General features: G+C 49.8%; 1 protein-coding gene across 2 annotated transcripts in view; it reads left to right on the top strand.

Moving 5' to 3' along the window:
* Positions 1 to 378: 378 nt before the first annotated feature.
* Positions 379 to 26,644, top strand: part of TIAM1 (TIAM Rac1 associated GEF 1) — a 131,866-nt gene continuing 105,600 nt past the window's right edge. Inside the window, exons 1-2 of one of the 2 annotated variants that reach the window (XM_071564554.1) lie at positions 379 to 481; positions 15,745 to 15,804. The gene's annotated coding sequence lies outside the window, so the exon portion shown is untranslated. Of the gene's footprint in view, positions 482 to 15,744; positions 15,805 to 26,644 lie in introns of those variants that run through there. The other variant, XM_071564534.1, reaches the window with a different exon arrangement.

The raw sequence follows: 26,644 nt of genomic DNA, 5'->3' as shown, positions 1-26,644 counted from the left end.
AGCCTCCGAGTCTTCTGGGGGCAACGCGTGGAAATGCAAAGCCTGGAGAGCAGTTCAGGTGTTTGCCTGTGAGCAGCCCTCACTTACTGAGGGCTCTGTGTCTTAAACAAACCAGCTCCTTGCAGTTTCCATGGTAAGCTCTCATTCCATGGCAAGCTCTCCTTCAGAGCTGAGCAGGAGTCCTGAGTGTTGCACAAACCCGGGAAGGTGCCAGCCCTGTGTTTGCTCTCCATGCAGGAGGCTCCTCGTGTGTCCCACAGCCACCCCAGGACTCCTCTCCACACCCTTCTGCTAAGGAGAAGCCACCTGGAGCAACTGTGAAGGCTGAAATCTGGTGTCAATGGGACTGCACAGAGGGAAGACTGAGCACCTCTGCATTCCAGGGATCCCTCTGCAGGCTGTGCTGTCACACTCTCCTTCCAGAGCTGCTGCCTTCACTTAGAAGCTGTTAGACCTTTGGAAAACAGGAGATCTTGCCAAGGTAAGTATAAATCACCTATCAGACCATGCTTTTCAAACTCCAATTTTTTAATATTTTATTTCTTTAGTGACAGGTGTTTTCAGTAAAGAAAGAAAAACAGCTTTGCTGTTTCTGGGACAAGAACTTCTGTACTGTCCCACCTCTTAGGGTTTTATAGTTTAAACATGTGGGTGTCTGTCATGGTGCTGTGTGTGTCCCACCACACATTCCCTTCCTTTTCCCTGCCTCTTTAATTATGAGGATTTGCTTAAAACTTGTCATGGGGACCCAACAGCACTTAAAAAACTCCAGCCCAGTGATAAAGCCCCTCAGAAACCCCCAAGTGTAAAGCAGAACTCAAGGTTTTGATGCCTGAAGTTGGCAACACCGTATTTCCAGCAGTGGAGCTCCTTGGAGGGAGGGGGTTTCTCCTCCCAGGGAAGAGGGTGACCTTGGCTGTTGGGATGGTGGCCCTCAGACCCTGCCTTGGGCAGGATGGTGGGGGTGCTGCATTCCCAGTTTGTCCCTGCCAGGAGCACAGCCCATCTAGGCAGGTGATGCCAAGGTGTGCCCTGTGTCCACTTGCCTTTCCCCTTGGTCTGGGAGCTTGTCCAGGGGTGTTGTGTTATCCTGGGAAGCCTCCATGTGGGAGATGACCCGTGGGTGCTGTTTTGCTGCCTCTCCTTGCTCGTGGCCCTGTGGATTTGCAGGCAGGGGCTGCTCCTCCTGCCCTGTGCTCTGGCACTTCCCACTCACCACACACATGGAGTGTGAAGTTTCCTGGTTCTCAGCAGCAAGCACAGGGTGACAGACTGAGCCCTGGAATTCCCTCCTTTCCCTCCTCCAGAGCAAGCAGGAGGAAGGTTTTGTTCTTTTGTTTGTCTGAGTTTGTGTCGTGCAGCGCGTTGGCAACTCACCCACTGCCTGCGTGGGGAGGGGACAGCAGAATCCCAGGAGCATTGAAGTTGGAAAAGACTTCTGAGATCACTGAATCCAACCTTTGACTGATCTCCACCTTGTCCCCCAGCCCAGAGCACTGAGTGCCACGTCCAGTCCTTCCTTGGACGCCTCCAGGGATGGGGATTACCACTTCCCTGGGCAGCCCCTTCCAGTGCCTGACCACCCTTTCCAACAAGGAATTCCTCCTGCTGTCCAACCTGTGCCAGGGTCTCCCCACCCTCACAAGGAAAAGTTTCTTCCCAATTTCCAATCTAAACCTACTCTGGCAGTGGGAAGCAACTCTCCCTTGTCCTGTCCCTCCAGGCCCTTGTAAACAGTCTCTCTCCAGGTACCCTCAGGTACTGGAGGCTGCAATTCTGTCACCCGAAAGCTTTCTCTTCTCCAAGCTGAACAATCCTAATTCTCTCAGCCTTGTGAAGGATTTAGGAAAAAAATCCCCAAACCTGAGGAATTTCCCCTTTACCAATGCCTTGTTGCACAGGGGCAGGATTTCTTGCCCTCTGGCATCCTGGTGGCAGGAGGCCTCTGGGGTCAGGGTTTGGGGAGGGGGTGTTGGTCCAGGCTGACCCCACTGCTGTGACCTGTGGAGGGCAATCCCTACAAAGCTGGGCTGTTCCCAGTGGGATCTGCTGCTGTGTTCTGATTAAAATGTTCCAGGGAGGGGGATAAGGAGGAAACTAAGCCCATTTCCTATCCTAGGTTTTTAGGGGACACTTCAGGGAGCCCCCTTGGCTGGCTGAGGGCAGAGGGAGCTGCAGGAAGCACTTCTGAGCCTGCCTGGGGATTTCAGTGCGTGGTTTGCGGGGCCAAAGCTGAGCTTTGCTGCAGGAAACAGCAATAAAAGCCCACAAGCCTAAAGACCCAGATTAATTTAGAAACTCTGCAGCTCCGAGGAGGAGGGGTAGAAGCAGAAGTACAGCAGCTCAGACTGACCTTTCCATCAACTCTTCGGCTCTTCCAAAGATTTTGTGGTGTCTGAGATGTGGTTGACTCATGGGGTCCCTTGGGTGACATGGGGCAGCTGGACCTCAGGCTCTGGGGCTCCTCTTTGCTCCCCAGATGGCCCTGGACCTCCAGGAGTGTGGGCTGTGTGGTCAGCTTGGGCTGGCACTGTCCATCAGTCTGTCCAGTGGCCTCAGGATGGTGCTGCTGAAGTGTCAGTGCCAGAATCTGTCCCCAGAGTGCTGAGCAGGGCACAGTTTGCAACATGGAGCAGCTGCTCTGTGCAGCTTGGAGGAGTTGGATCCCAGTTAGGAGGAGTTGGATCCTGGTTCCATGTGCTGCCTGACATGGGTCAGTGGGTATTGTACAGGATTGAATGATCCTGATGACCCAAAGTCCAGAGGAAACAGGCCTGTTCACCCCAATCCATGTTGCTGACTGTGGTTGCTTTGCTTCCCTCTCTCCATCTCCTCCCTCCTTTCCAACCTGAAGCCACACAGTGAAAGGTGATACCAGAATTCCTTTCTCAGGCTGCTGTAGGCAATTGTTTCTGTGATCTTTGTTTATATAGATCCAAGGTAGATTAAAGTGCCTTTTAAACACAGAGGACTCACCAGGAGATTAGAGACTGTGTTCCCCTTAGACTTTTCTGTAGAGGGGTGTTATCACAGGACCAAGCTCTATCCTGAACTTGTTTAAAAAACCCTGACATTGTGATACATGTTGATGTTCATGTGCAAATGTCACATGGGCATATATATTGTAGTTTATAATGGCATTTTAGCAGCTTAGGAAGTGATTAATTCACGTTTGTGCCCAATGTTTTTGCCTGTGTGGAGTGGGAGTTCTTACTGACATGTGCTGAAGTCTTTCTCAAGCTGCCCTTCAGGGTTTAAATAAAAACCACTTTCTTTAGGAGCATGTCAGAGAAATTCTGTTTTGAAAAGCTGTTTGGTTTCTTAGGAGCATGTGCACATATGTTTTTCTCTTTATGATCTTAGGTTTCAGTGGTGCTTAAGCCCCTTTTTTCAAAACTGAGTTATTTAGAAGCATTAGACTCTTTAAGGGGGCTTAAAGTGAGCAAGGCTGGTCCTCAAACTGCTGACACGTGTGTTCCCATGTGCATTGGTCATTACAGGGCTGCACTTGGATTCTTGGATCACTGCAGGAGCTTGGGAGCTGCTCACTCTTTGGTACAGGCAGGCTCAGGGCTGTGCTGTGCCTGCCCCAAAGAATGAATTGGTGCCTCCAACAGTGCCTGGTTTGTGGTTATTCCAGCAAAGAGGTGCAGCCCCTGCCCACCAAGGCTTGTGCAACGTGCCCAGGGGTGTGGACCACACTGGCTGTCCATCCGTCACCTGTAGCAGAGGTTTGTGCTTCGGTCTTGGTGGTGGCTCTGCCCTTAGCATTGCTCCCCAGGGTTGCAGCAGTAACCTCCAGGTCTGGTGGCTCTGAATTTCGCTGAGTTTGGCATCTCTGCAGTGTCTAAATCTCTTCATCCTCTTGAACCTTTTTATTTCAGCAGTCAGAAGGGAGGGAAGAACCCCAGTGGACCTGCAATGCTGAGTGGGCTGGGGTTTGACTGAGCCTTAGCAGACACTGCTTAGGCCTAAGTGAGATTATTGTCTGAGTCTCCCCTCTGCAGTTTAAAGCCTGATCAAATATTCCCTGTTCTCAGGCATTCCACTTCCCATCCCTCGCTGTCTGTGCAGAAGAGGGAATGGTTTAACCCCACACAACTTGGTCCTCTCTTTGCAGTTAACTTTGTAAGGACATTTTTTGAGCTGAAAGCTCAAAAAAGAGATAGAAATGGATAGAAAAAATGTCATGGTCTCATAAACTACATAAGACTATCCAGATGTGTTGATGTAAACCAAGGCTCTGGTAATTTTGAAAATGAGACGCTCTCCATGCACACAGCTCCTAGAAAACTGATCCATTGGTTATTTGTGGGTTTTTGAGCATCTGGAATGATTCCCTAATTTTTCAGGAGACTTAGTGTGCAGCTGAGGGCTGACTGCCTCCTATCTGTCTGCCTCACTGACTCCCTGGTGCAAAGGATGAGGAACTCTGATCCAAGGGAGCGCTTTGAACAAATGCTCTGGTTCAGAAGTGACGTGCCCTGCGTGAGGTGCTGTTTGGATGGAGTTAATCCTGCTTGGGGGGCAGCAGGATGCCTTGTACAACCTTTGGAAACCTCTTCCAAGCTGGTCTGCGCTGTGTTGGCTCAGCCCAACTGGGTTGGTGTCCTGTTCAGTGAGTCCTGGTAGAAGCTGTAGCCGTGTTTCTCTCCTCAGCCTGGCATTTCCTTTGGTTCCTCACGTTCCCCAGCTTAGTCATCTCTCAGCTCAGCTCCTTCCTCCTCTCCCAACACACAAACCAGACCCTGCTGGGTGGATGGTGTTGCAGAGTCTGCCCTAGCAACAGGGGAGCTCTCCCAAAATAGCTTCTTCCATGGCTGCAGAGCCTCCCTGAACCTCAGGACGTGGCTCTGCAGTCTCTCTGGACTGTTGTTCTACCTCTAATGGTCTGACAGAAATAACCAGTGCTGTGAGTGGGCTTGACCTGGTGCAGAGTGAGGCCATTTGGGACATGAGAGAAATTCCTGCAGTGTTCACGTGCCGAAGGAAAATGCCTTTGGAGTCAAACTGTTCCTTCTGTGTGCCCACAGGTTGTTTACAGCCTGTTACCTGCTCAGGGAGCACCTGAGCTGGGAAGGCTCCTGGTGCCAGCCTGGGCCATGCCAGGGTTGAAATTCCCTGCTGGAGTGGCTGCTCTTGGCCCCTTTGCCCCTGGCACCACACGTGCTTCCGTGAGGTCTCTCATTTCTGGGAACAGGGGTGTACAAGTCCCTGCTGCTGTTTGTTTTCTGTGATAGTCAGAGCAGGAGGTATTTTAAGAATATTCTGGAGTGTGGGCATTTTCTTTTCCCTGTCTCTTCAGCCTGAGGAAATTCCCATGTTTGGGATGTTGTTGCATTTCCATAGCACTGGAGGAGCATGAGAAGAGGAGGCTCAGAGGTGACCTCAGCACTGTCTGGAACTCCCTGAAGGGAAGTTCTGGCCAGGTGGGGGTTGGTCTCTTCTCCCAGGCACTCAGCAATAGGACAAGGGGGCACGATGGGCTCAAACTCTGCCAGGGGAAATTGAAGGTGGAGAGCAGAAGGCAATTCTTTGCAGAGAGAGTGCTCAGGCATTGGAATGGGCTGCCCAGAGAGGGGGTGGATTCCCCATCCCTGGAGGTTTTTAAAGTGAGCTTGGCCATGGCACTGAGTGCCATGATCTGGTAAAGGGTTGGACTGGATGATCTCAGAGGTCTTTTCCAACCCAATCCATTCTATGATTTATGGAGGTGTGTTGAGTTGCTGGTCATCTCCTGCTGTGGCAATGGTTTTGCAATGATTATCTTTTCATTGCTTTTGGAGAATGTTCTAAAGTCTGATGTGTTCTTACAGTCACCTTTCTTGCTCATCAGCTTCAGTTTTCCACATCCTTTCCTTCAGCCATCTCTTTTTTTTCTGTGTTTAAAACTATTTCTTATCACTCATGGTCTGGTAATCAAAGTGGGGCTGGATTAAGGGTTGGACTTGATGATCTTGGAGGTCTCTTCCAACCCGACTGATTCTGTAATTCTGTGATATGTTTTTTAAAAAAACCCTACCCAAACCCCAGAAGGGAATTAAAACAGTGGCAGGTAATTCAGTTTTGATGACATGCAAGATGGAGATTTTTGAGGGCTACAAGTTATGTAGATTGTTGGTGTAAGAAGCCAGAGGACAGCTCAGGTTAAAGTGGGGGGACAGGTATTGCTTTGCTTGTGTGTGGGAGAGAAGAGCCCATCAGCTGCAATATTTACACTCAATTACCCAGGGAGGTTTTGTCATTATTTGCATTCTCTGGAGCATTTTGTATTCTCAAGCATGCTCTTGCCATATGTGTTTAGTTGCCAGAAGTTTATATACATTTTCTGCTTTTTGTTCCAAACAATATAACATTTATTACGAGTTTCATGAGTTGTTGTTTCAAGGGGGAAGGATCTGCACCGAGCTGTGCTCTGGCACCAGAACCACGCTCAGTCTGCGTCACAGGGAGGGTAAAGAACTGCAGTGGGAACCAAGGCACTGCCTTGTTGTCCTAAAGGCAGGAAAAGCTCTTTGAGGAGAGTTCCTGGTTCCTGCCTGATGGTTGCTGAGGTGGCTTTTAGCCCCTTAAGCCCTCCCCACACTGCAGGGAGACAATCAGGCTCCTCTTTGTGAAGATGTGCATGGCATGGTGGTGACTGGGGACCTGTCCTCCTAGGAAAGATGCTCTGCTGCTCCACAGGCAAAGCTGGAGGTGGGATTCAGCCTGGGAAGGACCTGTGGAGCCAGGGTTGGGTTGTCCCCAAGCTCTGTGGGACACTGCACTGTCCCCTGCCTTGGCATTACCTCTCTGGGCACTTCTCCACTGCAGAGTTTCCAGGGACCCTTCCCAGCCTCCTTCTCCGGGATGGGCAGAGTGTCCCAGAAGGACAACAACAAGGAAACATTCTGGAGCATGGCAGGATGAAGTTTCTTGGTGAGGAATCACTCTGGTTATGGGCTGTGTGCTCTAATGACAGGCAGGAAAGCTGCTGGACATGATGCTGGATAAATGGATGTACCACTGCAGCGCTCTCACACTGTTTGCCATGCTCACCTCTTTTTTTTTTTTTAACTCTGGAATTACTTACACTTGATTGTTGCAATTGATTGCAATTGTAAGAGCTAATTTTGGTGCATAAATTTTACACTGGAAGCCTGCCAAGTGTTTGTGTAATGGAGGGAAACAACTGCACAGGATTTGGTACAGGCTGTGCTTGTCTTCCTTTCTCCAGCCAGACATCAGCAACCCTTCCACAGGATATATACATATTTATATGCACACATATATATGTATGTATATATATTAATAGGCAGTATTTCTGTACACTGAATTTCCTCAAAGAAAACTCATCCTCCTGTGAAAAAAAGAAGAGCAATTTACAGACCTGTGATGAGTTCTAAAAACAAACTGAATTTAATGCCCATGATAAAGTGGTCATTGCCTTGGTTTCTAAGACAAATACCAAAGTCAACTGAGTTCACTTTAAACTTTGCATGATGGAATGGAGAGTAAATAGTGTTTTCCCAACCTTAAGGGACAAATCCATTATGTTTGGCTGATGGAGTTAAAGATCAGTACATGGGTATGTAGATCTGGGCCCTTGGAAAATGTCATGGCAGTTTTCCTTGCAGCCCAGTCTAATTTCCATGAAGTTCACTATCGGGGAAGGAGGGATTTAGTTGCCACAGGGTAAAAATCCCAGATTTATTTCTGAGTGGAAGATTAACTCAGGAATAAATTTCTTTCCACATCCACATTTTCATATATCCAGGGCTCAAGATACAGTGAAGCTGTGCTGGTTTGCAGAGCTTTTCTCTTTTCCCACCTGCATTTGGCCAAAGAGAAGCAAGGAATTTGAAGGGGTAAAGAAGGTGTGAAGGATGCAGGTGGGTTTGTGGTGTTTGGAGCAAGAAATTAGAAGAGATAAAGAGGGTGTGAAGGACGCAGGTGGGTTTGTGGTGTTTAAAGCTATTTGGGACAGTTTTTATGTGGATTGAAAGTTAATACTGAAAAGAAAAGCTCATTTGATAGATGACTTTTGGTGCTGGAATTATGAGCTCACTTGTAAGAAAAGGTACCAGGACTCGTTGGAACTCTTGTCATCTTTCTCCCACAGATTTTTGGTGTCTCCTCTCGCTTGGTTTTTATCCTGTCATTCCAGTTGTGATTTATCTTACGTGCTTGTTTAAAAACAAGCTACACTGTCAAGCTGCCACTACACAAACATTTGTCCTGGTTATCCTTCCAGAGCTGTTCACACATGTAAGTTCTGGCAGACTCAGGGCCAAGGACCATGACAGGTGGAGAATCCACCTTCTTGAAATACCAGCTCCTGGTTTTTGTGTCGTTTTGGGGCTGTTTTAGTTCAGCTTGGTGCCATATGGGTTTGACTTAAGGACATGGTTTGTCCCTGCAAAAGCATCTTTAAGGCGACAGAACAGTTTAAATATGTTCAAGATAATTAATTAAAATGCCTTTCAACTGACAGGGAATGAGAGGGTTGTTGTTTTTTTTCCAAAATAAAGCTCCAGCCTGGTGAAACATTTTGTATCAGTTACAAAAGGAATTTCAGTACATTCCTGTAAAACAAGGGATGAGCCAAGTGCATCTGCTGGATGTGGGAGTGACATTTCAGATCCCACTGACAGCCACATTGTCAAACTGAACATCATCTCCCTCTTGCTGGTGCTGACTGAGAACTCCAGTTTGCTTTCTAGGAGCAAAACTGCTCCTTTGGGAAGTGCCAGGGGAAGGCCTGGACACTTTGGAGCCTGGACCAGGCTGCCAAGCCTACCCCTCTTAAATATCTCCCATCAGTCAGCCCTCCTTCCCCTTAGAGGGCACTGGAGAAAGGGAAAACATGATGTGTTTTGTGAGCAGTGGGGACTGTCCCTGGTGCTTTACATCTGCAGTTATTCCAGGTGGTACAACAACAGGATGTTATCCTGTGGTGATGTTCCTCAGCCTCAAGCAGGTGTAATTTTCTTCTTCCTTCCATGAGAGCTGCCAGTGGCAGATCACGAGGTGAGTTACAGGAGAAGACCTTTGATGCTGCGTCTGAATTGTGAGTGATTTGGGAAGTCAAGTGTCACAGAGAGGGGACGCTGTGGAGCTCCAGCAGAGCTGTGAGACCTCTCTGCTGTGCTGCCAAGTGAGCAGCTCCACTCTGTACTGGTTTGTTTGCAAGGAGATGACAGAATGGTAGATTTGTGTAGGTTAGAAGAGCTCTCTGGTCCCACCTCCCTCTCAAAAAGCACTAACAGGCATTTCTATGTGTGTGGCTGTGTATAAACAGGGATCTGGTGCAGGAATACTGTGCATTTTGCCACATTGGGTGCTGTTGCACATGTCCTGAGAGGATTTATGTGCTATGTTGGACCAGAAACAACGTGCTCAGTGTTGTACCAACTCAGGTGTCACAGCCCCACCACAGAGAAAGCAACAGCCTGAAGTGGAGGAAAATGTCTTTAGAGAAACAGGTGCAAAGAGTGAGTTTGAAGGAAGAGAAAGGGGGGGCAGGCACAGATAAAACAATCCTGGCAGTGGAGCCAACAGTGCAGTGGAAGGCGAGAGCCCTGGACAGGAGACAAAAGCGGCTGTGATGAAAGAGGAGCAGCACATCAGAGAGGCAAAGCTGGCAGCGAAAGCAGAGGGGAGGTTTCCCTCTTTGATCTGTTTGATCTGCACCTGCAGCTCTTTGTCCGGGAATCTCCTTGGAGGGGGGATCTTCCCCAGGTACCTGTGAAAGCAGGTGCTGTTGCTGTGGGTGTAGAAGAGCCTGTTCAGTCAGGAGATGTTCCTGCAAGGGTTTCTTGCTCTGCAGAGCTGCTTGCAGGACAGAAAGCAAAGGTGAGGACCCCAGTGCAGCCTGGACTTGCAGTGTGTGTGCACTCACTGCTGTGTGGGTTCAGTACAAGCTGTTTTAAATGAAAACACTCAGCACACACTCAGTGACTGTAATTTTAGTTTTTCTCCCCTGGAACTCTTACATGTTCCTAAACTTGGCAGTATTTGAAGGCCACAGTGAGCAGGGGTGAGGAGGGGCATGGGGATCAGAGCTGCTTGGGGGGAAGACAAAGGCTGGGCTTGTGGGTTGGTGGGAACGTGCCAGATGGGAGAGAGGGAGGAGGGTGGGACACGGATGTTGGAAGTGGTGGGTCAGGGGTGAGGGGCTGCAAAGGCCATGCCTGGGGATCTGACCACGGGGGCAGAGCGAAACAGCACAGCTGAAGGAGTTTGTGCTGCTGCAGGGCTGGGCAGAAGAGGCATCCCAGAAGAACCAGCTGGGATCATTCCTAGGCACCTTGTAGCACCTTTTTTTTTTTTGGTAGGGCAGTGTGGTCAGTGAAACTCTGGTTTTGTTATGGGGATGGCTCCTGGTGGGGTTGAATGCTCTGCTGCCAAGATCAGGTGTTTCCCACAGTTGCTTGAAGCTAAAGAAGCAGTTTTCCTTTCAGGCTGTTTGGGAAAACAGAAGGAATTCTTGTGAGCAGTGTTAGTGGTGTTGGGGGAGCATGGCTAGGGCTCACTGCAACCTGCTTGCTGTTTCTCTTGACATACTTTCCAAAAAAGAAAGGAAAAAATAATTTTCTTAAGCATCAGGATATTTTTTTAATTTATTTTTTGATGTCCCAGGGTTCAAGTGCTGTGGAAAGGATTGTCCCACCTCTGTCTTTGCAGGGCCCCATGTTCTTACTGCTGTGCTTGTGTCCATACAACCTTCCCAGGCCTGGTGGGTGAAACTTAATGACCTGTTCCATCAGCTGTGGGTTTGGGCAGCTTGGTTTGACTGACATGTGGGTACAGCCATTGGTCTGAACCCTCCCTTTCCTCTCCAAGTAAATCCCAGCTGGTGCTCTGTGAGTGGAGCTGCTGCAGGATGAGTCCAAAATCCTCTCTAAGTGCCACTGTTGCACTGATAGTTGTTTCTAGACCACTGTCCCAGCCCCAGACTTCCCAGGGCTGGGAAGGGCTATCTTGCTGCGAATCTGGGAAGGGTGTCTGGAAAGCCAGGCTGATATTCTCATGGAGATGGAACTGTCTTGCTGGCAGGTGCTGCTAATAGTGACTAAACCATGAGCTGTCAGGAATTTGTTGGAGGTGTGATGTGAGGGAAAAGGGGATGAGGTAAGAGACAGGTGTTGGGCAAGAGCACAGCAGAGGTACCACAGGGAAAGAGGTGCCTGGCAGGTGGATGGCAAAGCAGCCTTGGAACTGGGTGTCAGTGTGAGATGGAGGAGATGGTGATTCAGGAGACGCTCACACATCTCCTGGGGGATAGGCCTGTGGGAACAGGGAGCTTGGAATAAATGAGACACAAGTGGTTTAGCTCTGATTTTTTTTTTTGTTTTGATGCAGTAGGTGGGTGTGTTGCTGAGACACGGAGATGGCTCGGTGGTGGCTCGGTTTGCTGACAAAAGCAGGGAGTTGGCATGGAGAGTGTGGGGCACAGGAAGGGCTGTGGGCAGCTGGCAGTGTCCCTGGGTAAGGATGTGTGTGGAGTTTGGGGATCAGGGGCAGAAGGGAGCAGGATGGGATATTTCCCTCTGCCAGTAACAAGGTATGCTGTGGTGGGTCTGTCCTTCCACCTCAGCCACAGGCTGAAATGTAAAGGGTGGGATTTTCCATCCAGGAATGTGTCCATAGAATCATGTTTCTTGTTTTCTGCCCACTTTGTCCTTTTGGCTTCTCTGCTCTGCTCTAGGTGGGCTCTTTGCCCTTTGGCTTGTTCTGAAGTGACCCTGATCCTTAGGTGTGACACTGGATCCTTCTGCCCTGTGCTCCTTAGAAAAGACCCCTTGATGGTTCAAGTTGTGTTTTAGCATTGTGGCTTAGAGATGGAACGCTGGAGAATTGGGATGGCTCTGCCCACTGCACTGCAGAGGGGACTGTCCCTGTCCAGTGCTGAGGTGGGCTCAGGACAGCACATCCAGCCACGTGGCCAGGGCTCTTCCTCCCAGATTTGCAGCAAGATTGGAGGAGCATTTAGATATGACCTGTTTATAGCCTGAGATAATTTCTGCCCTGGCAAACACAGAGAGAGATAAAGCAATGGAGAGCTGAGAGCTAAATCTCTCCTGTACAAATGCTGGGAGCATGTGTAATAGGATTGTTGAATTGGAGTTGCATGTTTTCCAGGATAAGTACTGTCTGATGATACCATTCTGCTTCAGCCATTCTTAAACCAGAAAAAAGGAATGGGGATTTACAGCACTTGTTGGGGATGTTGGGGTTTCTCTGTGAACTTTGAGAGCAGCAAAAGGGAAGAAAAAGGCCTTTGCAGATAAGACAAAACAGATCCCTAAGAAGGCTGGAGCTCTGACTGAGGAGAGTCCTGTGGGGAGAGAACATCAGCACTCTGACCTCGGGGTAATCAGGTATCACAGGTTTTTCTCACACAAAATAGAAACTCTTTGTAGATCTTCTTGCTGAGCTTCTGTTCACTTATGTGGGAAAACTGAATTATTTTTTTAGCAACATTTTCATCTGATTTCCTTTGCACCTCTCAAGGGGTACATTAAAAACTCTGCACATCCTGACCTGTGCATTAAATACATGGTGTTGAAGCTACACTTTTCAGCAATCTAAGCTTGGAAGATGTCAGGGCTGAGGTTGTCTGCCTGATCTGGACTTGTCCTCTTTCCACGTGGGGGTTCTCCTGCAGTGTTTAATTACAGGACATCTCCTGCCTTGCCTGCAGCACCTTTGCTTCCCAGCAGTGCTGGAGGTGATGCCCCTGACCTGCTTTTGTTCCAAGAGGCACTTGAGGATGGGAAAGAGGAGCGGAATTTTTGCTGCTGTTACTTTCTAGTCTGGAAGACCTGGGGTCTGCTTCTCCTAAGGACTTGCTCTGGATGGATAAAAGTCTGGCTTATGGTTTGTGTGTCCATCACTTGTGCCTTTCAGCCCCATGTCCAAGGGAGCCGCTTTGACATCCGTGATGGGCAGGATTTTGACACACGTCGCTGCCGGTGTTTGGGTGCCCACGGAGCCCCATCTGTGCTGAGCACACGGGGACTGAACCTCTGCTGCATCCCCAGGGCTGGGTCAGGGCCAGCACAGCCTGTCCCCGGGGCATCCCCAGGGCAGTCGGCAGAGGGGGCAGTGCCCAGCCCTGGGTGGGTATCAGCATGATCAGCACAGATTGCTTTGCAGTGCCGTGACAGTTCTGCCATCACTGGGACTCAGCCAGCAGGAATTCAGACTCCCAGGCTGATACCCTTCATGCCCATGGAGATAAAACTTCCCAGAAATGCTGCTGATGTGCTGCTGGTCAAGCCTGAGCTCCCTGCAGGCACAGCCCCTCTCCTGCCAAGCCCTCCTTGCTGCACGAGGTGTGTGGGACACCCTGCTTTGAGCTGAGTGTCTCTCTGTTTCCAGGGAGAGCATTTCCTTCCTGAAAACCTGGCAGTGCTGAGATGAAGCAACAACCAGCACAAGGTGAATCAGACCTTTTGGTAAACGGCCAAATGAATTTGTCCTACCCCAGTGACTCGTGGGAGCTTCTCCCTGCTGACATGAAGGTGGGTCAGGACCCGAGTTGAATATTTGAAGCTGCTGAGGGTCCTGCTCCAGCCTCTGCTCCAGCCTCACCACCTGTCTCCTGGGGTGCTGTGGTGCCCAGCAGGCTGCCAGCTCCCTTCCTTTCTGGATCATCTGACAGGATTGTTGCCATTTCTGGCTTTATGTTGTTGCAGTTGCTAATCCTGTAGGAAGCTGGTTGTGCCCATGTGCTCCTGGCTTCTGTTTTTCATAGAACCACAGAACAGTTTGGGTTGGAAGGGAGCTTAAAGACCATCTTGTTCCAACCCCTTGCTGTGGGCAGGGACACCTTCCACTATCCCAGGCTGCTCCAAGTTCTGTCCAACCTGGCTGCTTTGACAATCTCTCTCTATTCCTCCCTGTCCCTGCTTCCACCTTCAGTAGGCTTCCTTTTTGTGTTTTTCCAGGAGCTCCATGTTCATCCCCACAGGCCTCCTGGAGTTTTTACCTGCCTTCCTTTCTGTCAGGATGCTCCTGAACTTGGAGGAGGTGATCCTTGAATATGAACCAGGTTTTGTGGGCCCCTCTTCCCTCCAGGGCTTTATCCTGTGGGACTCTTCCAAGCACATCTCTGAGAAAATGATTACATCCAGTTTTTGTTTACATTTTTCTGGGGGTTTGTTTGTTTATTTTCCACTCCCCTTCTCTGCCAGTGCTGGAATGAATAAATGGGCAGATGCCTCATCTTCCCCACAGCATCCTGGAGCTGTGCTTTACCTGCTGCATCGTGAAGGGAGATGCTGTTATTTCCTTGAGTGATTTGCTGGGAGAGAGAAGGTGTAGCTGTGCACTCAAGATGTGAATCCAGATCCCACAACCACTCCTGGGGTGAACTGGTGTCCCTCCAGGCTGGTTTGTGGAACTTGCATTGAGTTTGGTGAGTCCTTGTGGAGCAACCCCAGCTGAGAGGGTTTTGTCTGAGAGCTGCTGTGTGGGGCAGTGCTGTGGGACTGCTCTTGGCAGCTCCCTGCTCTCTTTTCCAGCTCTTTGGCTGTAGCTGCTGTGTTGTCAACCAGGAAAAGCCCATTCCCATTGAATTATGGATGCATAAACCAGGGGAGGCTGTTCAGCTGGGTGGCTGTGCAGAGAGCAGGTGTTTCCTCTTCGGGGTTTAAGTCACCAGATTCATCAGGACATTTCAACTTCTCACATTTTCAATTCCCTGATCCTGGAGAACAAAGTCATTTTCTCAGCTTTGGAGCCTGACATCTGCTTACAAGGATTACTCGTGTTCCTGCGGCAGATTTTCTTTGTGGAAGAGGATCTGTTGGAGGGAGTATTAAAGCCCAGTACAAGTTCCTGTCCTGGAATGGAAATTGCTTTGCAGGTTTGGAGAGAGAGGCACGTTGGAGCTTGCTTATTTGCTTGGCAGATGTCTGCTGATGTTACATCATCCCCAGCACTCGGAGCTGAGAGGGTTTAGGAAGGGCTCAGTGTGTTGTGGTGGGTTGGCTGGCCATGGGGAGCTCTGCTCTTCCCACTTTCCTGGTGTGGGAAAACAGCCATTTCCAGTAAGGAGCCACCAGCCAGCTCTGCCTCCCACAAACCCATGGCCTGGGGTGATGGGAAGTGCTGGTCAGGGAGAAGGGCCACTGACAGTCAGTCTCCTGGAGGGTGCTCAGGGAGTTGTCAGTCCACTCATGTTTCCACTCTCTGAGCAGTGTGCAGGGATGAAATTTGCTGGGAATAAGTGACCTTTCACTACCTGAGTTGGGCAGGCGTTCCAGGGATTTATTTTTAAAATACATTCTGTTTTGCTACCTTAAACCTCTGTCAGTGCTTCCAGGTTATTGTTCTGTGAGATCCAGACTAACCCCCAAGCATTATTTTGCTGAGAGAGTGCACCGAGGAGCCAAGCTTTTTATAAAGCTCCAGATCAATCAGCCAAACCCAAGTCCAGTGGAAAGAGTTGCTTTGGAACCAAAGTGTTGCCTGCAGCTCTCAGGGCCAGGAGCTGACTGACCACAGACCAAAGGAAAACAGACTTAATTTAAGCCACAGGGCTTTGTGGCTCTGGCAAGATAGGAACAGCCACAAATAGTGAGAAGCAATTTGGATTTGAATGGTTTCCCCCTCTGCACTGGTTGGTCGAGGTGGTGTTAGTGCTAAAAGTGTGGCTGAGGTGAGTTGCAGAGGGTCAGGCAGATGAACACCAGCTGTGTGCATCTGGATCGAGGTTTGGAGTTGACCTGTTCCATCTTTTCTTTCTCATTCCAGGAGCTACATGGGACAACCAATGTTTTCCTACTGTCCTACTCTCTGCTGTGACCCCTCCATGTGAGTAGTGCCCCCTGGGCTGTGTTTGCAGCTCCTGCCCACCCTCCTCACCCTCCTTTCCCCTCTCTGTCCTGGGGCAGAGCTCCACAGCCTGCAGGGCAGAACGAGGGGTCTTTTAGGAATAAAAATGTTAAGGCTTCTATGAGATACCCAGTGAAGTGTTTATATGAAAATCCATGTCAGCAGCTGCATGTTTTATCCAGGCAAGTATGTTCAGATGTGTTTATAGAAACAAGGCAGCACTAAATCTGGACAGCTGGTCACTTATCTTTGCAAAGACACAAAACTGCTTAAATAAAAAGATTCTCCTGTAAGTTGCACTAGAAGTGTGACCCAGGCTTTCAAAGGCTGCTCTGCTGCCCTTGTCCCTGCCCACACTTCCTCTGTGTGGTCACTCCAAATTGCTGCCAGCTGGCCCTTTTGTCATGTGTGTGGTTGTGCTGCTTCTCATTTTTGACCTTCCAAAGAGACAGACAAAAGTCTGTGGCTTATGCAAACCTTTGAATTTGCAGCCAGTCCACCAGTGGGAAGGAGAAATACAGAGAGTTTAAACTGCAGAGAGAAGTTGTTATGTTCTTTTAGTGCTTCACTATTGACCACAGACCCCACTGTGCCCATAAATGAGTCTAAGTCGTCTTGCCTGTTGTGTTTGAGGTTTTCCTACCCCCATGTTCCCTTCTACCCTTGTTCCAGACATCAGTTTAGGTTCCTTCTTGTGTGTTTTCAGCTTGACAAATACGATCTGTTTTGTTTGTTCCAGGGTAAGTTTTGTTTTTTTTTTCAGCTGAGTGGTTTTGTAGAGACAAAAACAGAACCAAAAAATTGATTTTAGAAGAGGAGCATGAAACAAGAAGACTGATACATCATGAAACTGAATGTGCTGGTGTGCAAATATGTGGCAGAGCAGGCAGTTAACAGAAAATGGTAGTGAAATTGGGGGATATTTCCAGTTTCCCTGAAGTGAAAGCATGTGCAATTTACAATGGATAATGAAATGTTATGGTTTTTATGTCTAATACGTTAATTCTGCCAGGGCAGTAATCCCAAGGTTCCAATCCACTGCAAGGCTGACATTTGTTGGAAAGAGATGCACAGACATTTATTGAGGACACAGACTACAGTGCATTTAACAAAAAAAATAACAGAACAATGGGAAAGGTCTCCTCTCCCTTCCCTCTTCCCTTTCCACTCTCCCTTCTCTCCCACTTTTTATTGTATCAGATATTGGCTCATGCCAGAGGGGCTGCTGCTTGGAGCCTGTTGCTCCTTCCACAGCAAATGCAAATATTAATTTTCTGGTTTTTTCTTTTGGAAGGGGAATATCACCTGTGACGTTTTTGTGCTTGTATCTGGCTTGGGTTTTGTAAGAGTGAACCTTGAGCACTTCCAGCTTGGAGCATCCTGCCCTGTCATGGGCAGGTGTTTGTGGATCACACCAAGGGACTGACGCAGAGTCTGAACTGTGTGTTGTGCGTCTGGTTTGCCCTAAGCTGGCCCTGTTTCCCTCCTGTGCTTCCCTGCCTGGTGGTAGAGATATGGCTCTGAGCCTGAGCTGTCCTTCTAACCAGGGCCTTGTGTTCCTGCTCCCTCCTTGCAGCAGCACCAGGACTTTTCTCCTTGCATGTTCAGGAAGTGTGGTGTTTTGGCCAGATGTGTTTCATGAGCCAGGTTGCTAGAAGAAAGCTGGAGGTGAGAACACATAGGCAGGATGTGGCAGCCCTGATGTGGTCATTTTTGAGGAGGTTTGAGGAGAAAGGAGGGGTCTTAGAACCTGTTCAGCTCTCTGGTGGTCCCAGTAAACCATGGAATTGGGATCTCTCACTACAAAGCCCAGTGGTAAACTCTTTATTCACAGCTATGGGGTTGTGCAGCTTTGCTGGGGATTTTAGGGCTTCTTCTCTTGTGTCCTGCAAGATGATGTCCCAGGAGACACCTGCTTTAGGGACCAGCCAGAGATCTGTGCTGAGAGCAGGGTGGAGAGTGAGGAAGAGGAGGCATCTCCCTGCGTTGTGATGTAGGATCACCTGATGGGGAAGAGTGCAGGAGACCTGAGGCTTTCTGTGCTTCTTGCTGTGCCTTTGCAGGGGTTTCTCCAGGACTTTCATCCATGGCTGATGTAGCAGGCTCTGGTCTTGGTGCATTATTGGGGTGGGAGAGGAGGTTGCTGCTCACACCCTCTGTGCTGGCCCCAACCTCAGCAGGTTCTGCAGGACCCCAAAATACAGAATGTGGCTCTTTAAGTTTGAGGAGTTCCCTTTTGTGGTGGGGGAAGTGGGCCAAGTTCTAAAAGTCATTTCTCCAAGTGCCTGAGTGCAGCTTTCTGGGCTTGCTTGAGCACACCCATTTCTGCTTTTGGGCAATTAATGCAGCTGATGGAACTGAGCTGGTCTGGTGCTCAGTGGCCTATTTGTGCCCTTGCCCTGTTTGGGCCACTCTAATACATACCCAGCACTGCTCACCCCATGCAGCTGTCCCACTGTGTGTGTGTGTGGAACAGAGGAAGGGAAAAATTACTTTGGTCACACAGAGTTATGCAGGGCAGGATCTGCCCTGATACACTGATATCTCTCTGAGCTTCTTAGAGCTGGAGCAGTGACAGCAGGCAGCACTGGAGTCCACCTCCCAAATGTTGTGTTTAATCCCAAATCAGGCTTTAGCATTCAAGTAACAGACAAATACTGAAAAGCCTCATAAGAAGAAGGAACAGGCAGGACTTAAAAAAAAAAAGTATAAATGAGGAAAAGTAATCAGTTCTGGAACTATCATGGTTTTCAGAATGTGAGAGGCTTTTGCCAGTAAAAGAGACCAGGTCCCTGCCCTTGAGCTTGCTTAAGCAGTTAATCTGCATATGAACTCTTAGTCTTAGGGATCACTCAGAGAAATTATGAATCTCTGAGCCTTCAGAGACACATTTGTACAAGTATAAAAGCAAGGTCATGTGTCAGTGGCATTGGAAGCAGGAGGCCCAGGTCAGATCTTCATGCAGGTCTTTCAAAGGTGAATGTGTAACCTCATGGATATAAACCAAGGTACAAGTTAATAGAAAAGCTGAAAAAGGAAAGGCACCAAGACATAAAACAGAGAGTTGTGTGCTAAGTCCAGTTGTGCCACCCTGTCTGCCAGCTGTGGCATTTATAACCTTGAAGTTGCCCTGTGAAAGTCAGTGCTGGTGGCTCTCTGGGCAGAACCTGAAGTCCAGATCTCTGCTCACCTCAGAGGGGTTTGGGTCAGAGCCCCCAGAGAGGTGGTGGCTGAACAGTGTCATTCTTGTGCCCTGCTCTGGTCTGGGGAGGTTGAAACCAGGTCAGAGCTTCTTTTCATTGAGGTGACATTGAGGGGAGGTTGTTTTTTTTTTTCCTCCAGATGGTTTTAATAGAAGAAATAAATTGAAGCTTGTTTTCTAAAAATGAGAACATGTGCAGTCAACCAGCATCCTTTATTTTTATGCAGCACGTCCAAAATAGCTGCCCGTCTGCCTCTTTGGGAACGTGCATCCGGCACAAAGTCACAGCAGCACTCGCTGCTCCCTCCCCTGACTTTGCTGCTCCCACCGCTTGGCAGGGAGCTGTGAGGAAGTGACTCTGGTTTGGATGTGCCAGTCACCCCCACCCCACGGGGGGGAAGGTGGCAGTTGACAGCAGGAGGGGGGGTGTGGGTGGCATTGGTGCTGCTCTGGTCCCCCTTCAGTGACGAGCTCAGGGTGGGAGGGAGGGAGCGAGCAAGGGCACTTGTGCAGCCTCTTGCTCTGGGGAAGGGTGAGGGTTGGATGCACAGGGGAGCACTGCCTGGACAGAGGAATGACTGGCAGGGTGCTTTCTGCAGTGTCCCTGGAATCAGCAGACATTGATGGTCCATGTTTGCAGCCAAGTGCTTGGCTTGCTCAGCCTGGAAAGGAGCAGTTGCTCAGAGTGGTTTCCTTTGGGTCTGCAGGGGCTGGAGAGTATTTCCCCTCCCAGTTCCTGCTGCCAACACATGAGGAATCACAGGATCATTTAGGTTGGAAAAGACCTCCAAGGGGATGACTGTGGGCTGGGGTCTCCACAGGCAGGGTGGGAGGGATGGATGGTGATGCTGGGGGTCTGTCTGTGGCCAGTGCAGTCTCTGCCCGCTGGTCTCCCAAGGCTCTGTAGCTGGGAAGAGGTTTCTCTCTGAGCTCAGAGAAGATATCTCCTCCCTTTGGGAAGAGCTGGGGGGAGCCTGAGCCATTGAGCAAACTTTGGGCTTTGCACATTGACTGTCACACTCCTCCTGAGAGCGAGGGAAGAGACCAAGACTTGGTCTTGTGTTGGTGTAAACTGAAACTTATCCCTGGAGTGAAAGGGGTTGTGCCTGTACCAGATAATGTGGGATCAGCTGCTCAGTCAGCCCTGAATTCAGCCCCTGAGTTCATGGCTGTGAGGGTTTTTCATCCTGGGGACAAGGATTTGGGAAATGCAGCTCAGGCCAGGGCCCAGAGATGTACAGGGTTGGGATGATAACTGAGGAGCCCCTGCTTGGTGGCCTGAGCAGGGTTCTAAGAGAGAGGAGCAGTGTGACCTGTGGTCTGAGGACATGGGATATGTAACCAGGGGGCTCCCAGGTCCCTCTGCCTCTTTGATGTCCCTTCCCTGTGCACTTGCCCAGGGCTAGGGGACCAATCTGCCCAAATTCTGCCTTTTTATTTTTCATCAGGGCTGTGCAGGAGATGGGGATAATACTTGCCTTGCAGGGGCATTGTGAAAGTTAATTTGCTAATTATTTGCAAAGCACATGGGAGTGCTGCTTCAGTTCTACACAGGGTTATGGTAACATCTAATTAATAATTCCTTATGATGCTTCATTTTCTTTCAGCTATAAATAATGGCCTAGTGTAGGGACAACCCTGCCTGTGCTCATCATCCCAGCGCCTCAGAGCGAATAAGATGGATTTGGTTTGTAAATGGTCCCTCTTTTCCCCCCTCCTCCTATGCCACCTTACCCATAAAACCATCATTCCTTTGGTGAGCACCTGCCTGGCTGGTGTCCATTCGTGGGGACAGCACATCCCTTGACTGGAAACTCAGCCCTCCAGTAGAACTCCTTGCTGTTCCTGGGCTTTCCCATCCCTCCCAACCTCGTGGCTCTGTGCCTTTTCTTGCTGGGCTGGAGCAGGGAAGGGATGACAAGAGGGAAAGGAGGAGCTGCCGTGGGAAGGTCTCTGCCCTCCTTTTCTGTGGGATCTGGACCAAGAGCTGGGATAACAGGAGACAAGATCTTCTCTCTGAGCTCTTCTCTTCCTTTCTCTCTGTCTTTGCATCCCATATTGTGCAGTTCTGTTTCATGGTGTGTGCAGCATCTTGTCTTCGCTTTGGCCGGTGTGGTTCTGAGATCTCAAACTGCACTGTGTTGTTTTTAATTCTCACAATAAGTAACGCTCAGAGACCTCTGTTGTCCATCACTCATTTCTGCTTTTACTCCCCTGCTGTGAGTGGCTTCAGGCACTTTTGAGAGTGTCAATATCCTGTGTGTTTAATACTTCAGTGCAGTGAGTCCAAAAGCTTGTGATAACTATTTTTAGTGTTGAAAAATGTTGACAACCAAAGTAAACCTACGTTATCCATCCTTTGACAGCATTGTCACCAGCATACAGCTTGTCACTCTCGCTTGGAGCTGATTTTTCCAATGAAATTAAAACTATTGGCAGGAATACAGTGGAAGTATGTCAGAACTCGGCGTGAAATGACAGCAGCTACTGCCTAAGTTCTTTCAGAGAAGCAAAAGGAGGTGTTTGCATTAGAGGTCTTGACTGAAATGTTGCTCCTTGAGCCTCCTCATCAAAGAAGGAGACAGTCCATGTTTTGTTAAACTCTGGTTTATCCTTGTGCCACAAGGACTGAGTGGACTTGTGGGTGCTGCCCTGGGGGTTGTGCAGTGTGGGGTGTCACAGCCATACCCACATCCCTGGACTGGGGGAACTGGGCTGGAGCCACCGTGGTGTGGGGCACCCTCTGAAGCCACCCTGGAGCTGGGGAGGTGCAGGAGCTCGTGGTGACTCTGGCTGTGTGTGCCTGTGTGCATGTCCAGAAGAGCTTCACCACTGCAGGTGGGTTTGGAGGCTCAGTGACTAGAAACAGGGCTCTTCTACAGACCCTGATCCTGTACACACGGTGTGTGTTTGACCTGCATGGGCCCAGGAGAGAGAACAGCCCTGCCTTCATGTGGCGTGTGCCCACTGAGTGACAAGACAAGCCCCAAGCCTGCCAGAGCTCACAGGGCATTTGGATAATGCTTTCGGGCACACCGTGGGATTCTTGGGGTGTCCTGTGCAGGGGCAGCAGTTGGACTCAGTGATCTTTGTGGGCCCCTTCCAGCTCAGGGTGTTCTGGGAGTGTCTGCAAGGACAGTGCCCACATCTGTGCTGCAAAGTTGGTGTGAGAGCTTCCAGCCACAAGCAGTGCCACAAAATACAGACTTTAAATTTCAACTTGTGCTTGGGCCAGAGGTGGTTCCTGCCTCTTGTCATTTGTCTTGGTTTCATAGGCAAGGGTGTTGGCTCGTTGCCAACATCTACTCCTTGGAGCTCATTAGAAACCTTTTTCAACTCCCCTTGTAGTGTAACAGCGAGGATCAGCTTTCCCAGGAGCTGATATATCTGCTGACCTCTCCAAAGGGAAAAAAACCTCCTGTAATTCATTACCTGACTTTTGTAGAGGCTGAAGGGAACTATTTGTGACTGAACAATACTTGCCTTTCACAGCTCCCTTCCTAATCCCAAATAGAAACATGAGGCTGAGAAAATCTTTCTGATAACAGGGAGTATGGATACATTCAACCCAGGATAATTTTTCATGGCATTAACGTTCTGTAATTGCCAAGGGTTGGTTTGCAGGTTTTTGTTGGATGAAGTGACAGAAGGCAGGGGGAAAACATCAGTTTGAGGAGGCAGAAGTGATTCTGAAGCCTTGGTTTTCCACCAGTGCCCTCTTGTGAGCTGCTGCATCAGAGATCCAGTTACAAAGTTGAGGTTTCTTGAAAAAAAAAAAGGAAGGTAAGTCAAATTTCTTCTTCAGTTTATGACTGAGTGCAAGATGGGTCAAGTCAAACTAGAGACAATCCTTTGCTCCTGCCAGGTGAATGAGGCTGCACAGGCACCAGCTGCTGCCTCCAGGGGAGGGGGATTACCAGAGTGAAAGTATGGCTTGGCCACATCATCCACAGTGATGTGCAAGGGCTGGCTTGAACTGTGAAGCCCAGGTCACATTTATAGGGCTGCAGTTCACAGCATTATGTGGAAAAGGGCTGTAATGTCCCAGGAACATGTGCCTGGTGCCTGTGAGCGCTGCCAGCTTAGTCTGTGCTTATGGGATATTTGGAGTAGCACCTGAACTGGGGTTGGGCATCAGCACCTTGGTGTTCCCCTGGGGTTGTTCTTGTGGGTCATTAGTGGCTGCTGGGCCCCAGGTCATGTCCTGAAACGTGCTTGATCAAAGTAGATGATAATCCCATTGGGAACTCCACCATGGCTACAAGGACTTGCAGGCTGACTGGAGTGGCTCCAGTTGTCTGGATGATGGAGACAGAACGCTTCTCCAAGGCCACCTGTGTTCACAGGTGAAAAATAAGACAGATACAATCATGAATTTTTGAAGCACCTTGGCTTTGTAAGGTAAGCTGCAGTTAAAGAGATACGGTCTGAGTTTGCTGTGGAGTGTGGCCGATGCTCCTCATATCTCACCTTTCTGCTGCGCTTGGGCTGAGTCAGTGCTGAAGTGACTCCCTTTTTTCTGCCCAAAGTGATAATCCATTGTTAAAATGATATTAACTCCTGTGTGCTAATTAGCAGGTGTGCCAGGGTGTGAGAGGGCCAGGATGTTAATTAGGGTTGATCAACACAGCTTTATGCAGGATGCAGACCGAGGTTGTGTCTGATGGGACTCCCCCTCCCTTTCTCTCACCATGGAGAAGTGCTGTGTTGTGGGACCTTTCTCCTCTGGGCTCTTTGGTAGGATTTCCATGTATTTGGACAAGCCTGTGGTCTCCCTGGAAAGTTCATAGAATCACAGAATATCCCAAGGATCACCGAGTCCAACCCCTGGCCTGGCACAGACACCCCAACAATCCCACCCTGTACCATTGTCCAAACCCTCCTGGAGCTCTGGCAGCCTTGGGGCCGTGCCCACTGCTCTAGGGAGCCTGTTCAGTGCCCACCACCCCATGGGGGAAGAACCTTTTATAAATGTCCAGGCTAAACCTCCTCTGAGACAGCTCCAGCCATTCCCTTGGATCCTGTCCCAGGGAGCAGAGTTCGGAGCTGCCCCTTGGGAGGAAGCCGCAGACCCTGATGAGCTCTGCCCTGTCTCTTCTCCAGGCTGGTGGGATTCATCCTGCTGACACTGGTATCCTCTTTATTCAGCTGAGGAGGGGAGGCTCAGTGCCCTGTCCAGCTGCAGGGTTTAGCTGATGGCCAAGTCTTCAAGCTCCTGGAGTTGACAGCCCCTGCAGTTACCCAGCTCAGGACCTGACTGTCTGCAGCCCATTTGGGGCAGAATATACAGGGCTGTCTTAAAACAGGTTTTGGTAGTTCTTCACTAATTGTTCAGTGAAGGAGAGTGCCAAGGTTTCTCCAGTTGTCCAGGCTGGCTGGTGTGCCCTCGGGAAGCCCACATCCAAAGGCGTGGGTCCAGCTGTGTCAGGCCTGCCGGGCGCTGGGAGTGCCTATTCTCCCGTGGCAGGCAAGAGCCGACAGGCTGTGGCACTGCCTGCGAGGGCTCCCGGGGAGGTTCTGCTCCACACCTTCCCTGAGTGGCCAGGGCCACCTGCTCCCAGCATCCTGGGCCCTGCAGGATCACCTGTCCCAGCCCAGCTTCCCCTGGGAGCCTTGTGTCTCGTTCCTCACAGGGCTGGGGAGGGAATGGTTTCTCTTGCCTCTCCCTCTGAGCATCCCTTTCCATACATCAGGTTTCTTATTTATTGCTTGCTGCTTTTTTTTCTGGTGTTGTGGGTCCTGATGGGAAGGGGAAGTCTCTGCTTTTCTTTTACTCACCTGCAGTGAACCTTCTCACTGTCTACAACTCCCTGACAGGAGGGAGCTGGGTGGGGGTCAGGCTCTTCTCCCAGGGAACAAGTAACAGGACGAGAGGAAACACCCTCAAGTTGTGTCAGGGGAGGTTCAGGCTGGACATCAGGAAGAATTTCTTTATGCAAAAACGGCATTGGAAGGGGCTGCCCAGGGAGGAGGTGTCCAAGGAATGACTGGATGTGGCACTGAGTGCTCTGGGCTGGGGAACAAGGTGGAGATTGGGCACAGGGTGGGCTCCATGGGCTGGGAGGGCTTTTCCAACCTGAATGATTCTGGGATTTAAAACCCACAGGTGGTCAGAGAGACTTGGGATTCACTGATGTTCATGTTTTCCTGGAAGCTGTGGCCATGCCAAGGATTTGCTGTAGATAGCAGGAAAAGTTGCCCCAAACTGCAGTGACAATTCCAGTGGTGCTGGCGGCCAAAGGGCGTGTGCAGCCTTTACACCTCTAAGGCTGAACAATCACTGAGATCTGCTGTAGTAAGCACCTGCTCCTCCTCTGGGACAGGGTGTCATTGCTGTGTGTCCGTGGGAGCCGCGGGGCTGCACCCCTGTGTGTGTGTGTGCGCGTGCGTGTGTGTGTGCACAGCGTGGCCGTTCTGATGGCACCGACTGTGGCTGTGCCTGCTGGGATGGGCTGGAGGTGGCCGTGCCCAAGTGAACCCCAAGGCAGGCAGCAGCAGCCCCTGTAGCTCTCTGAGTCACTCGTGGCTCGTCAAACCTGCTTGCCTGCTCGGGGTTTGCTGGTTCCCAGCACTGAAAACTTCCCTCCCGTTTGTTTGCCCTGCAAGAAGGAGCTGGTGGTTTGCTCGTTCAGGGCTTAAATGAACCATAATGCTGAGGATGGGTTGTTTCAGTGCTTTCCAGTCGACACAGTATGTCTAATCCCATCCCTCCTTCAACCCTTTTCTGCTGTCAGGGTGGAGGTCTCTGGTGCTTATCAGGTGTGCCTGTGGTCACGAGGGACGTGGTGCTCTCTGAGCGTGGGTGGGTATATCAGAAACATCTGAGGCTGCAGATCTGAGATGTGAAGTTAAAGCCAAGGTGCTGTTTGAAGTGGGCTCAGACTCACTGTGGTGCCAGGCAGCTCAGCCTGCACGTCTGCTCCTGATAGTGGGGGTGTGAGGGTGATGGTGCTGCATCAAATTGCTTCCCTGACTATCTCATCTCTGTCCCAAAATAGAACCATCTCCTCCCATGCTCTGCTCCAGCACCTGGGCATGTGGAGCCTCACTACAGCAGTTTAATCCTTGCAGTGTCCAGCACTGGCTCCTGCACGTACCTTTGGCCATTTTATTTTGTTCTTTTACGAATGGTTTTGTCCTTTTCCCAACTTGTGGTCACTGCAGAGGGTGGGACTGCAATGGTTGGGTGTTGCTCAATACTCTGTGTTAGTGAAGTATCACAGAGAGTTGTAAATGTTAATTTGTTAATTAATTTGATTCCTGTTTGTAAAAAATATTTACTGTGTTTTCTGTTTCATCCCCAGAGTAGTTTCATACCTGTTTTTCTTGTCCCGTATATGTGGTGCAGAGTCAAGGTGGGGGAATTGGGTGAATGAACACAGATGGTTTGGGTTTTGTGTTGGTATTTCTTATTTATAGCAACCATTAGCCAGCCCTGGTCTGGAGGATGCTGCTGCTCAAATCCTAATCCAGAACCAGTTATGTGGAAGTAGTGAATTAAGTAAAACCAGATCTCCACATAATTTTTAATTCCCTGCAATTCCTGATCCTGGAAACCCTTCTGCACCTGTGGGCAGCTTAGTGGGAGGCAGTTGCTGGTCCTACAGAAGCACCAGC

This window comes from Pithys albifrons, chromosome 1 (assembly GCF_047495875.1).
Source record: "Pithys albifrons albifrons isolate INPA30051 chromosome 1, PitAlb_v1, whole genome shotgun sequence".
In the NCBI taxonomy this organism is placed as follows: domain Eukaryota; kingdom Metazoa; phylum Chordata; class Aves; order Passeriformes; family Thamnophilidae; genus Pithys; species Pithys albifrons.
The sequence above is the reverse complement of the archived record's forward strand: the minus strand, read 5'-3'. Positions and strand labels throughout refer to the sequence as shown.